This window comes from Canis lupus, chromosome 31 (assembly GCF_048164855.1).
Source record: "Canis lupus baileyi chromosome 31, mCanLup2.hap1, whole genome shotgun sequence".
Taxonomy (NCBI): Eukaryota; Metazoa; Chordata; class Mammalia; order Carnivora; family Canidae; genus Canis; species Canis lupus.
The window spans coordinates 28,669,922-28,683,075 of NC_132868.1; positions in this window are offsets into that span (position 1 = coordinate 28,669,922).

The window sequence follows — 13,154 nt, forward strand, 5'->3', positions numbered from 1 at the left end:
TGATTCTGTGTTGTTGTATACAAAATGAACAGCTAAAAATTCACCCTTGATGACAAGATTAAAGCAAAAATAAACACATTAAAGTTATTGGACTTTATACATGGGATTGCTGCTCTTCTTTTCCTTTGGTTCAACTCATTTTCCACTCTAATATCTGCTCTGGAGTTTTTCCATTTCCCAGTGCTTTTCAGTGAGAGTAGCTGTGGAGTTGAGATGCCAGGTAGAAAACAGAAGAACAATTCACGAGCCAAGACCAAAGCACAACAGAAGCAAGAGACAGGAGATGTTGAAACTTTGGGTGTTTTCCTTTAGAACAGGAATAAGCCTGGCTCTGGCTCAAAACAAGGTAACTTTTAAAAGCGAATGCAACTAAAATGGTTTGTTGTTGACACAACACAACTTTTACCCAGCTTTATGCCCCGTCAACCAAGTTTGTATAGTATATAATCAGCATTAGGTGATAAGGGTTAGAGAAGCTGTACATACATGCCAACTCTCGCAACATGGTATTACACACCTCTGAGAAGAGTGTTCAGAAGAGAACGACCATCTGCAAAGTTTCTCACAGATGCAGAAATGAACACTGTGGAGTCTGGACACAGAGAAAGAGCTATACATCTATACACGTGCACACATGTAAGATACTACTTTTAAGTATTCTAAAGGCAAAATGCTCAAGTGTGAATAGTACCTGGAACCTAGATGAAGAACAATAAAAGTGACTCTGCAGATTGCTGAATTTGGAATTGTGTGTAACAAAGCAGAAAAATATGGCTTTGGATTATTTTTCTCCTTTTCATTAAAATAATATATGATAGCCAGAGTAGAAGACGCCGCCCACAAATTCTAGTCTTCTATTCCTTTCTCTAGGTAGAAAATTTCTTTTCTTCTTTAAATATTTTTTAGAGGGGTGGAGTGGGGGGAGAAGGAAAGAGAGAATCTCAAGCAGGCTCCACACAGGGCCCAATACAGAGTTCAACTCCACCTCCAAGATCATGACTCAAGCTGAAATCAAGAGTCTGATGCTCAAGCAACTGAGTCACCCAGGTGCTCCAGAAAATCTCTAATATAGAATGAGGGATATGATTCAAAATTTCAAGATGAATATTTGTCATCTGGGGTAGAATAAGAAGTATAGACTTTTCCTTTTTTTTTTTTTTTTCCAAGACTTTTCCAATATCAGCCACAGACCAAAGAAACAGGAATCAAAAGCCACAAACACTCCAATTTCACTTACAGAGATGGGTTATATTCTCTCTTTCTTTCCCTCCTTTTGTTTTGTTTTAAAAATATAGTAGTGGCAATCTCTATAGTTTTTTGAGGTAACAACAAAAGATTCTGGTAGCTTAAGCAGAAAGAGGACTTTAAGGATTTTAATATAAGTGGTGCCTTGTGCAATTCAAGGTCCGTCAGTATTTAAGGGTAGTCTTGGGAACAATTCACACCTAAGACTCAAAAGCTGTGAAGGAGTCTACAGGGCTTCCTCTTCCAGCTCGAACAGATTAACTGGTATTGAACTAGGCCACCTACCATAAACAACTCTAAAACTGGACACTCTATATTAAGCAACTGTTTTCAGGCTTTAGACAACAGACAGTGCAAGACAGCAATCCTTTAGAGAAGGGATCACAAATTGTTCCATGATCAACTCAGCTGTGTAAGGGGACAGGTTTCTTTTTTTTTTAAGATTTTTATTTATTTGAGAGAGAGAGAGAGAAAGAGAGAGTGCACAAGCAGCGGGGGAGGGGCAGAGGGAGAGGGAGAAGCAGACTCTCCGCTGAGCAGGGAGCCCAGTGGCCAGGCTTGACCCCAGGACCTGAGACGAAGGCAGAAACTTAACCAACTGAGCTACCCAGGTGCCCCAAGAGGACAGTTTTCTGATTGTAGCACAGCAAGCTAAAGTCCAAGCTGGACTGAAATGAAGATACAGAAATCAGAGTTTGGGGCAAGTGATGTGACTGGAATCTGTGGGGAGCTGTACAGAGGGGGAGCTTCAGGAGTTATGGGTGGGCCCCTTGGGAGCCCTTAGCTGAGGGATTTTACTGAGTGTGCCCAGGATGAAACACTGAAGCTTAACAGAAAGTGGCCACTGCTACATTGAGACTGGGAGAGAAATACTGGATACTGAGCATTGCTGGGGAATACCAAGTTCTGGCCCAAGAAGAGTGGAGACCTCCTTAACACTGTGAACAACCCTGGGGTGCCTGGGTGGCTCAGTCGGTTAGGCATATGCCTTTGGCTCAGGTCATGATCTTAGGGCCCTGGGACCAAATCCCCATGCCAGGGCTCCCTGCACAGTGGGGAGTCTGCTCCTCCCTCTGCCCCTCCCCCACACTCATGTGCTCTTGCTCACTCTCTTAAATAAACAAAACAAAAATCTTAAAAACAAAACAACAACAAAACAAAACAAAACAAAAAACCCCTACTATTAACAATCCTCACATCCAACCTGAGACACTTAGAGTATGCCTTAAGAGTAAAAACTACTATCTAGATTAAGGCTTACATCGGATCTAACCTAACTGAGCCTAAAACCAAGTTCTGGCAAGATCTACAAGGGAGGCTGAGGTAGGAAGTTGAGTTCCAACAAGTTAGAGGGGCTTGAGAACACCTTACGGTTTTATAGACTGGCTGAAACAGACCCTAACATGTACTCCCTTCCTTCGTCCAACCCTCCCCAAGCCTACCCCCAAAACAAAATCAAGATGATCAGCTAATAACTGAACTACTTATTAGAACAAAACACAAAAGTTAAAACTCTTTAGAGGAAGATAATAGAATCCAGAATATTTATATATTTATAATGTATCACTCACATTGTCTAGTATAATATAAAACCAAGAATCACCAGACAACAAAGCAACAGGAAGATGTGACCAATAGTCATGGCGAAACAGCAGTCAATAGCAACCACCTCTGAGAGGCCTAGTTACTTGATCTTAGCATATTGTACAGCAGTCATAATAAGTATATTCAAGGAACTAAAGGCAACTATGGTCTTAATGGAAAAAAAAAGGTAAGGAATATCAACAGAGAAATGGAATATTACAAGTGAAAATTCTATAACAGAAAGTAACTGGAATGAAAAATTCACTAGATTGGCATCATAGAACTTGGAGATGACAAAAGGAGTCAGTGAACTCGATTAATACAAATTATCCAATTTGAAGAAAAGGTGAAAAAAAAGTTGAAGGAAAAGTAATGGAAACTCAGGGATTCATAGGACATTGTAAAACAGTGTAAGATACATGTTACTCAAATGTCAGAAAAAGACAAGAGTGAGAATGGGGCAAAAGAATATTTGAAGAAACAATGGCCATGAATTTCTCAAATAGCAGGAAAAATATCGATATATGGAGCCAGGAAGATGAGCAAACCATAGGGAAGTTAAATACAAAGAAAGCACACCTCACAAAGAATGATCCAACCTAAAGTTCCTATGGTTGAAAGGTCCTGCTCTGAAACAATCAATTCAAAAAATAATTTTAAATAAGAGAAGTAGCTAAGAAGGCAATTGAGGAAATTACATGGAATATTTGTGCTTAATTAACTCAAAAGAGGGGAGGGAAGGAGACACAGAGGTACAAAATGAAAAGTAGATAATGGGATGGTATACATAAATCCAATCATATCAATAATTACATTAAATATTAATGGACTAAGCACTTCTTAATGAGGCAAGTCTCTCTCTCTCTCTCTCTCTCTCTCTCTCTCTCTCTTTTTGGATGTTGCTGAGACAACTGGGTATTTGTATGGGAAAAATGAACTTCAATCCCTTTCTCACTCTGATTAAAAATTTAAATTAGAGATGGATTATAGACCTAAATCTAAAACTTAAAACTCATAAAACTTCTAGAAGAAAATATAAGAGAAAATCTCACTGACCTTGGTGTAGGTAAAGATTTCCTAGGTGGGGCACAAAAAGCATGAACTATAAAAGAAAAAATGTGTAGGAATGTACAGTGATACAGTTTTGAGAACTATTTGGCATTTTATTTTTTTTCTTATTCTTATTCTTTTTTTATTTTTTATGATAAATTTATTTTTTATTGGTGTTCAATTTGCCAATATATAGAATAACATCCAGTGTTCATCCCATCAAGTGCCCCCCTCAGTGCCCATCACTCAGTCACCCCCACCCCCCGCCCACCTCCCCTTCCACCACCCCTAGTTCGTTTCCCTTAGTTAGGAGTCTCTCATGTTCTGTCTCCCTTTCTGATATTTCCCACTCATTTTTTCTCCTTTCCCCTTTATTCCCTTTCACTATTTTTTATATTCCCCAAATGAATGAGACCATATAATGTTTGTCCTTCTCTGATTGACTTATTTCTCTCAGCATAATACCCTCCAGTTCCAACCACATCGAAGCAAATGGTGGGTATTTGTCGTTTCTAATGGCTGAGGAATATTCCATGGTATACATAGACCACAGCTTCTTTATCCATTCATCTTTCGATGGACACCGAAGCTCCTTCCACAGTTTGGCTATCGTGGCCATTGCTGCTATAAACATCGGGGTGCAGGTGTCCCGGCGTTTCATTGCATCTGTATCTTTGGGGTAAATGCCCAGCAGTGCAATTGCTGGGTCGTAGGGCAGGTCTATTTTTAACTCTTTGAGGAACCTCCACACAGTTTTCCAGAGTGGCTGCACCAGTTCACATTCCCAGCAACAGTGCAAGAGGGTTCCCCTTTTCTCCACATCCTCTCCAACATTTGTGGTTTCCTGTCATGTTAATTTCCCCCATTCTCACTGGTGTGAGGTGGTATCTCATTGGGGTTTTGATTTGTATTTCCCTGATGGCAAGTGATGCGGAGCATTTTCTCATGTGCATGTTGGCCATGTCTATGTCTTCCTCTGTGAGATTTCTGTTCATGTCTTTTGCCCATTTCATGATTGGATTGTTTGTTTCTTTGGTGTTGAGTTTGATAAGTTCTTTATAGATCTTGGATACTAGCCCTCTATCTGATACGTCATTTGCAAATATCTTCTCCCATTCTGTAGGTTGTCTTTGAGTTTTGTTGACTGTATCCTTTGCTGTGCAAAAGCTTCTTATCTTGAGGAAGTCCCAATAGTTCATTTTTGCTTTTGTTTCTCTTGCCTTCATAGATGTATCTTGCAAGAAGTTACTGTGGCCAAGTTCAAAAAGGGTGTTGCCTGTGTTCTCCTCTAGGATTTTGATGGACTCTTGTCTCACATTTAGATCTTTCATCCATTTTGAGTTTATCTTTGTGTATGGTGAAAGAGAGTGGTCTAGTTTCATTCTTCTGCATGTGGATGTCCAATTTTCCCAGCACCATTTATTGAAGAGACTGTCTTTCTCCCAGTGGATAGTCTTTCCTCCTTTATTGAATATTAGTTGACCATAAAGTTGAGGGTCCACTTCTGGGTTCTCTATTCTGTTCCATTGATCTATGTGTCTGTTTTTGTGTATTTGGCATTTTATAATAAAGTCATACACACACCTACTCAACACCCCAGGATTCTGTTCCTCCGTGTTTACACAAGAGAAACAAAAACTAGCAACACACAGAAAAAAATGGTACAAGGCTTCTTGTCGCAGACTTATTCATGGTAGCCCCAAACTGGAAACCACCAAAATGGCTATGTTGCTTACTCATATAACAGAATAATTTTCAGCAATAAGAAGAATAACACATTTGTGATCTGGAACCAGAAACCTCCTGAAGCGCTAGATCCCCCTGAAGACCTTTTGACCCCAGATGTCAACCCTTTATCTGCTTGGCCTCTATCTGGCCTGCCCAGTGGGAGGCCAATCTGGGGTTGGCATCCCTGGTAATCCTTGCTGGGTCTTGCAAGATCCGAATGGCGGAGAAGCCTATAGAGTCTTGGGTCTACCAGCCAGGCTGCAGACCAGCCATGGAGAAAAGGTACTGGCCCTGGTTAAGGGTCTGTCTGAATGTGGGCATTTCTCTGCCCTTCCATGAGTTCTGGACTCAATTTCTGAAACTCTCCCCAGAGATTACAATGTTAGCCTCACTGAGGGTCCACCAAGAGTCCAATGTGTTCGAACTATGAACTTTGGGGGATCGTGTTGTGTCCCTGTGGTGTTGGCCACCCTAATAAATGCAACACGCAGGTGAGGAAGGCGTGTTGGTAGTAGGACAGGCTGTGCACGTGCGGGGGTCAAGGAACCATAGGGAAAGTTGCTATACCTTCCTCTTCACGTTGCTGTGAATTTAAAACTTCTCTAAAAAATGAAATCTAATTTTAGAAGAAAAAAAAAGCTAACACCAAAATTTGCCAGATTCACATCTCCTTAGTTGGAGACAATGCTTAGACGTAGCTTGGGTTGCTTAGCTCTCATTGTAAACCTGAGAGCGGCTGCTGTCGCCCAGAGAGTGTCAAGTAGACCAACCGACTGCCTCCGGGGGCTGGGGTCTTAGGAGGCGCGAATCCTCATGGCTCGGGTGTTCGAAAGTGGTGACTTGCATGACCCTGTAGGCGGAGTTAGCTGAGGACACATTTCTCAGAAAGTTCTACAAGTTTCTAGAAAAGAGGTTATCTGGCCGGGAAAGCAACAATGCCCACTCTGTTTTCATATTTAAGGCTGAGAAATATGAAACAAACATCCTTTCGAACAAGGATGAATTACTTCCCTAAATGTTTTAACAAATTTAGGTAAACAGCAGGGACAGACACTGTCCTGGGGAGGCCGGTGGGTGATAGGATCTAGTGCGGTGCTCGCACTGGGTGCCCTCCCACCCCTGCCCACATGGAGGCCTGGTGTGCAAGCCAGTCCCCGCCGGCAGGGCGGGAGTGTCTGCTGGTGCTCTTCTGGGAGGGTCCTCCCTAATAAAATAATAATAATAATAATAATAATAATAATAATAATAATAATAATAAGGCAGCCTCTGTGCAAACCAGTCCCTGCCAGCGGGGCCGGGAGTGTCTGCTGGTGCTCTTCTGGGAGGTCTCCATCATCATCATCATCATCATCATCATCATCATCATCATCGGACAGCCCCGGTGGACCAGCAGTTTAGTGCCGCCTTCAGCCCGGGCGTGATCCTGGAGACCCAGGATCGAGTCCCACGTCGGGCTCCCTGCATGGAGCCTGCTTCTCCCTCTGCCTGTGTCTCTGCCTCTCTCTGTGTGTCATGAATGAATAAAAAAAGTCTTTAAAACTAATAATAATAAAATAATAAAATGACATGGGAGAAAAGCTCTCTTCTTTGCTCAGGTGTTCTGTCTGTGATGCTGGCATCCCGGCTGCGCCCAAGGACAAACAAGCCTCCATATCAGGGCAGCGGACTGAGGTATGAGCCTGGGCCACCCCGAAACTGCTTCCTTCTAGAAACCTTTCTGTTTGTTTTGGTTTAAGATTTTATTTATTTATTCGTAAGAGACAACAGGCAGAGACAGGGGCAGGGGGGAAGCAGGCGCCCTGCGGGGGCCCATGCGGGACTCGAACCCGGGAGCCGGGATGGGGAGGCGGCCGCTCGGGCGCTGAGCCCCCGGGGGTGTGGTCGTCCCGGCCGCGGGGCCCTGGGACGTGCCCCCGGGCAGCCCGAGGTGGGGGGGGTGGCCCAGGGCAACCGCGGAGAGGCCCGGAGGAAGCCGGCCTGGGTCCGGGAGCCTCGGGCGTGGGCGGCCGCGGGGGGCGGGGGCGGGGGCTGCTCCGGGGCCACCTGCGGGCCCGTCAGGCTCGCCCGGACTACGGCCAGCGAAGGGCTGTGCCAGGAGCTGGGCACCTGGGCACCTGGGCACCAAGGCGGCTGTGCGCGGGGCCAGCTGCGCAACCTCCGGCAGGTGCAGACTTGGCGGTGAAAGGTCGGGCCCAGGCCCCAGGCCTCCGTGCTTCCCGCCGCGGGGCTGCTGCAACCCCAAGGTTTCAGCGTAGTGGAAACCTAGGAACAGTGATGAGTCTGAGGGCCTGGGTCAAGGGATAATCAACCCCATCTCTCCACTTTTTTTTTTTTTAATATTCCACTTATTTATGAGAGACACAGAGAAACAGAGACACAGAGAGAGAGAGGCAAAGACCCAGGCAGAGGGAGAAGCAGGCCCCATGCAGGGAGCCCGACGTGGGACTCGATCCCGGGTTTCCAGGATCACGCCCTGGGCTGAAGGCAGGTGCTAAACCGCTGAGCCCCCCGGGCCGCCCTATCTCTTCCCTTAATTAGAGTAGCAGGAAAGTAACTGAATCTCACTTTTGTTATCGGAACTCCTTTGGTATGTACCCAAAGTAAAAATTTAAAAAGCATTGTATTTGTGGAAATTAAATTTCATATTTCTCAGCCTTAAATATGAAAACAGAGTGGGCATTGTTGCTTTCCTGGCCAGATAACCTCTTTTCTAGAAACATGTAGAACTTTCTGAGAAATGTGTCCTCAGCTAACTCAGCCTACAGGGTCATACAAGTCACCACTTTCGAACAAGTGAAGTAATAAAAGGTACTTTAAACAGGAAAAAGTCGTTGAGGGGCAATTCTTGTTAACATTTCAGTACATCCTCATCCTGCCTGTTTCCGTACAATTCCTACATCTGTAGCTGTAGCTGGGGAGGCGGCATTTAAAAATCGTCCCTGCAGCTGCTGCAAACTTTCAAGAGAATGCCATAATTTATCTTGAGGGAAGTTGATTTCTTAACTGGGAAATGTGTTGAAAGGCCTTCCTCGAGGGGGAAACAAGTGGCACTCATCTGCACCCTGCCTGCCACCCAGTCTAAAAGGCAACAGTGAGACATAAAGAGGACTAAATTGAAAGACATTTTTAGGGGGCACCTGGGTGGCTCAGTGGTTGAGCATCTGCCTTCCGCTCAGGTCCCGATCGCGGGATCCTGGGATCAAGTCCTGTATTAGGATCCCTGCAGGGAGCCTGCTTCTCTCTCTGCTTGTGTCTCTGCCTCTGTGTCTCTCATTAACAAAGTCTTTAAAAAAAAAAAAAAAAAAAAAAGACATCTTAAAAATCATTCGTTGATGACCTATAACAGGCTTGAGGGCTGGTGACTATAGCGAAAGGGCCGGATGCGGGGAGAGAAGGCTTGGCCCGGGCCCAGGGAGGGGCTGCGAGGGCCGCTCTGACGAAGTCCCACAGACTGGGTGGCTGAGGAACCGCAGGAAGGTATTTGTCACCGCTGGGGAGGCTGCAAGTCCGAGCTGAGGGCAGCCGCACGGGGGTCTGTGGGGCCCCCTCCCGGGTTCAGATGGCGAAGCTGTTGCATCCTCCGATGGTGGAAAAAAGAGAGGCCAGCCCCCCGCCCCCCGACCTCTCCTTCTAGGGCGCTACTGGCATTCAGGAAGGCTCTACCCTCATGACCCGGTCACCGCCCCAACTCCGCCTCCTAACACACCACCGTGGGGATTAGACTCCCACATGGGAATTTGGGGGGGACACAGTCCGTACCCGGGGGGCACCGGGCCTGACTGCAAATCCGAGTCCCCGCGCCGGCGTGGTCCTCCCTCCCGGGGACCCAGGCCTCTTCCCTGCACTTGTAAGAAAGCGGCGGAAGCCTGTGGCACAAAGCCCCGGGTCCCCTGTAACCACCTCCCTGGTCTCGGCCCTCGCCCGCCTCTCCTGCTACCCAGCCCAAGGCGTGGGACACGTACTTACTTGGAAACGCCCGAGCGGCAAGCTCTGCGTGATGTTATCAGGGACCCGGGCTCCCCTCCTGCGGCCCGCGACAGGCACCTGCCACAGTGCCGGGGCAGCGGGCGCTGCGCCCCTCCGGCCACCCCCGCTGGCCTCTGCCCGGCAGCCCGCATACCTTCCCAGGACGCCTGGCGGCCACACGGGTCCATAATTCCTTTGGAGGCCGTGGCCCGGCTCCTCCAGGTTCCCCTCACCCCCGAGTCAGGGGTATTCATATAAATTTCTCCACTTCCACTGTGGGGTGTGCCCGAACCCAGCTCGCTGTTAGCACGGGAAGAGCAGGGGAGCAGGGCCTGGAACATCCTAGTTCTGGCTTGACAATGGCCTTGGACAAGTTACAAGCCTTCCTATCCGAGAACAAGAGTTCGGAAGTCTTTTTGGCAAAGGCCCCCTTGCCCTCGATGAGCTGCACATCCATGACTCTGCGCTTACTAAATTATAGTTTCTCTATTTTATTAAACAAACCAACCAACCTCCAATTACTTTCTGTGTAGTATAAGCTGATCATGGCTGTCTGTTGTCTTAGCGGAGTAGATTCTAGCCAACGGAGACGTTTTCCTTAGCTTGGGCAACCTTATCTTACTTAAATGTATGCATTCCCTTCAGCTTTTGGAATTTTGAGAATTGTGCAGACTCCACTAACCACCACCCCTGGCTGTGTGGACCATACCGGGGACTCAAAGACGAAGCCCAAGTTTGGTGCCTCCATCACTTATCTTAAATACGGAGTGAGGTTTCTGTCCTTTTGGGCCCTTTGTCCTTACAAGACCCATCACGTGGCCCTTCCCTTGGGCACAAACTCTGTCAAGGGAGTGACCACTCAAACCTCCCCTTTGCTTTCAGGGTCTTGCTCACTTTCATCGCCTACCAACACCATCAACATGTGCCATCGATTTTGATGGCTTCCTGGAGGGCTTACTCCCATATCAACCACACTGGGACAATCAGGGAGCTGGTGGAGAGTGTGAGGAGATGCCCAATTAGTGTTAGTTCAGCTCACACAAGATCCAGAGGAGTTGGCTTAATATTGATTAATTCCCAGCGGATTAAAGGATGGAACAACCCCAAAGATGGCAGGATGGACCTGGCACATATTCACCCTCCCTGCCACTTAAGTCTGGACCCCCCTTCCGATGCCTCCTGCTCTCCCTCCATCCTGCAGTAACTGCCTGCGGTAATTGCAAGGGAGCAGGCCTTTGTCCTGAACCTAATGCTCAGAAAATACTATTGTCATAAATAGCTCAGCTCTGACCATTCTGCATTTACCGAGTTGTTCCGAACACGGTAATGCCCAGCATATTAGGGTGGAGCTAGGGAAAGATTAACAGGGGTGCAAGGGTAGCCAGCTCGGGGAAGGGATCAAAGCACCAGCTCCAAGTGAGCCAGAAAACTTCTGATCCACTCAGGCCAGCCGCAGACCTGCAGATCCCTGGGCTTCCTCTCTCTTCCACATACCAGGTGTGGCAGATTGTAGGACTGTACCCTGTCCTATACAACACATGCCTTCTGCCACCACATGACTTGCACTATTTCCTGTGAGAATACACCACCCCCACCCGCACTGGCCCTGGACTTGGCATGAGATTTGCCTTGAGTATCCTGAGATGAGATGATTCAAGCCAATGCCCGCCACCAGTGGCATGCCATGTGGGTGAAAAGAAAACGTGACTATGTCACCCTGAGACTTGAGAGTTATTTCTGCAGCATAATCTGGCAAAAGTTAATGTGCTGGGGTCAAACTCAATGCAATGGAGAAGCAAAGCAAACGAGTGAGGGAGAGTGCGCAAGGCCATGGTGGTGGCGGGGCTGTGGCAGATGGGAGAGGATCAGCTTAAGGTCAGCCTCCAGCATTAAGCTGTGTTAAGAGAATAAAAAATGCTATTTGGTTAAACATCTGAGGCTAAGATTTTAATAACGCTGCTGACTGGTATTTACTACTAAAAGTTTAGACTATTAAGAAGCATGTAATTAAAAACAAAAAGCATAAAAAAAAACAAAAAAAACAAAAAGCATAATGACCCAACCTCTTGTTTTTCATAATCATTTAACTTCTTAGAGATCTTTTTTTTTTTTTCTTCTTAGAGATCTTTTAGGCACCAATTTCTAGTTGAAAGAAACAACCTTCTGAAATTGGTAATTATTTGCATTTCATTGTGATTTCTTTTGTTTTAAAGGGAAATTATTTTTTTATTTTAAAAGTTTTAAGAAATTCTTTGATGTAGCTCCCCCAACATCAATATAAACTTCTACAAAACCAAACTAATCATAACACAAAAATAACCACCATCTGTCTTAAAGAAAGTGACTCTTATATGAATGGGGATTAGCAAGGGCATAGATTGATTCCACAGGATATTTCATTTAATTGATTTTATTATAAGTGATCTCAGACCAGGAAAATGGAAATAACTGTCTTATAGAGAATCACACATTAAAATAGTTCTATTTGGGTGGTTCAGTCAGTTAAGCATCCAACTCTTAAATTCAGTTCAGATCATGATCTCAGTCCTTGGGATCAAGCCCCGAGTCAGGCTCTGAGCTCAGTGGGGAGTCTCTGCTTAAGATTCTTTCTTCCAGGGGCAGCCCCGGTGGCTCAGTGGTTTACCACCACCTTTGGCCCAGGGCGTGATCCTGGAGACCTGGGATCGAGTCCCACGTCGGGCTCCCTGCATGGAGCCTGCTTCTCCCTCTGCCTGTGTCTCTGCCTCTCTCTCTCTCGCTGTCTCTCTCTCTCTGTGTCTCATGAATAAATAAAATCTTGAAAAAAAAAGTTTAAAAAAAAAGATTCTTTCTTCCCCTCTGCCCCTCCCTCTCTCTAAATCTTTAAGAAATTAAAATAGGTCTAATTGAAATTAAGCACATCTTATAGGAGAATTATAAATACTTGAGTATTACTAGAGCTAACTACATATTTTCAAGTTTGTATTTTTTGCCAATGGATTTGATCTTTTGCCAACCTGTCATCCAGAAAAAAGCAATCACTTGTCCCATATGGGCCACAATGGGAAATTGCACAATCTCAAGGTTATGGACAAGGAGTCTTCCTCTTTGACCTACCAGTAGTCAGAGGTGACCTCCATCGCCACTCCTATGAAGAAACATGCTTCTACGTCACATGGAACTCAGTTATGATCTTTGACCGCAGATTAGGGTTTTCCTTTTGATGTGAAACTAGTAATAATAGCAGCACCATTTCCCCCCCTCTTTATTCTCAAACTGTTTTTTTTTTTTTAAAGATTTATTTATTCATGAGAGAGAGAGAGAGAGAGAGAGAGAGGCAGAGACACAGGAGGAGGGAGAAGCAGGCTCCATGCTGGGAGCCTGATGTGGGACTCGATCCCGGGACTCCAGGATTGCGCCCTGGGCCAAAGGCAGGCGCTAGACCACTGAGCCACCCAGGGATCCCCTCAAACTGATTGTTAATGAGAACACACAGATCAATAATATTCATAATACTCTGGCCAAGGGGTTTTCTCTTTCCTTTTCTGTCTTCAGAGTCCTTTCCAAAAGGAAAAGGTGCTGCCTGGCATTGTTTTATTCCT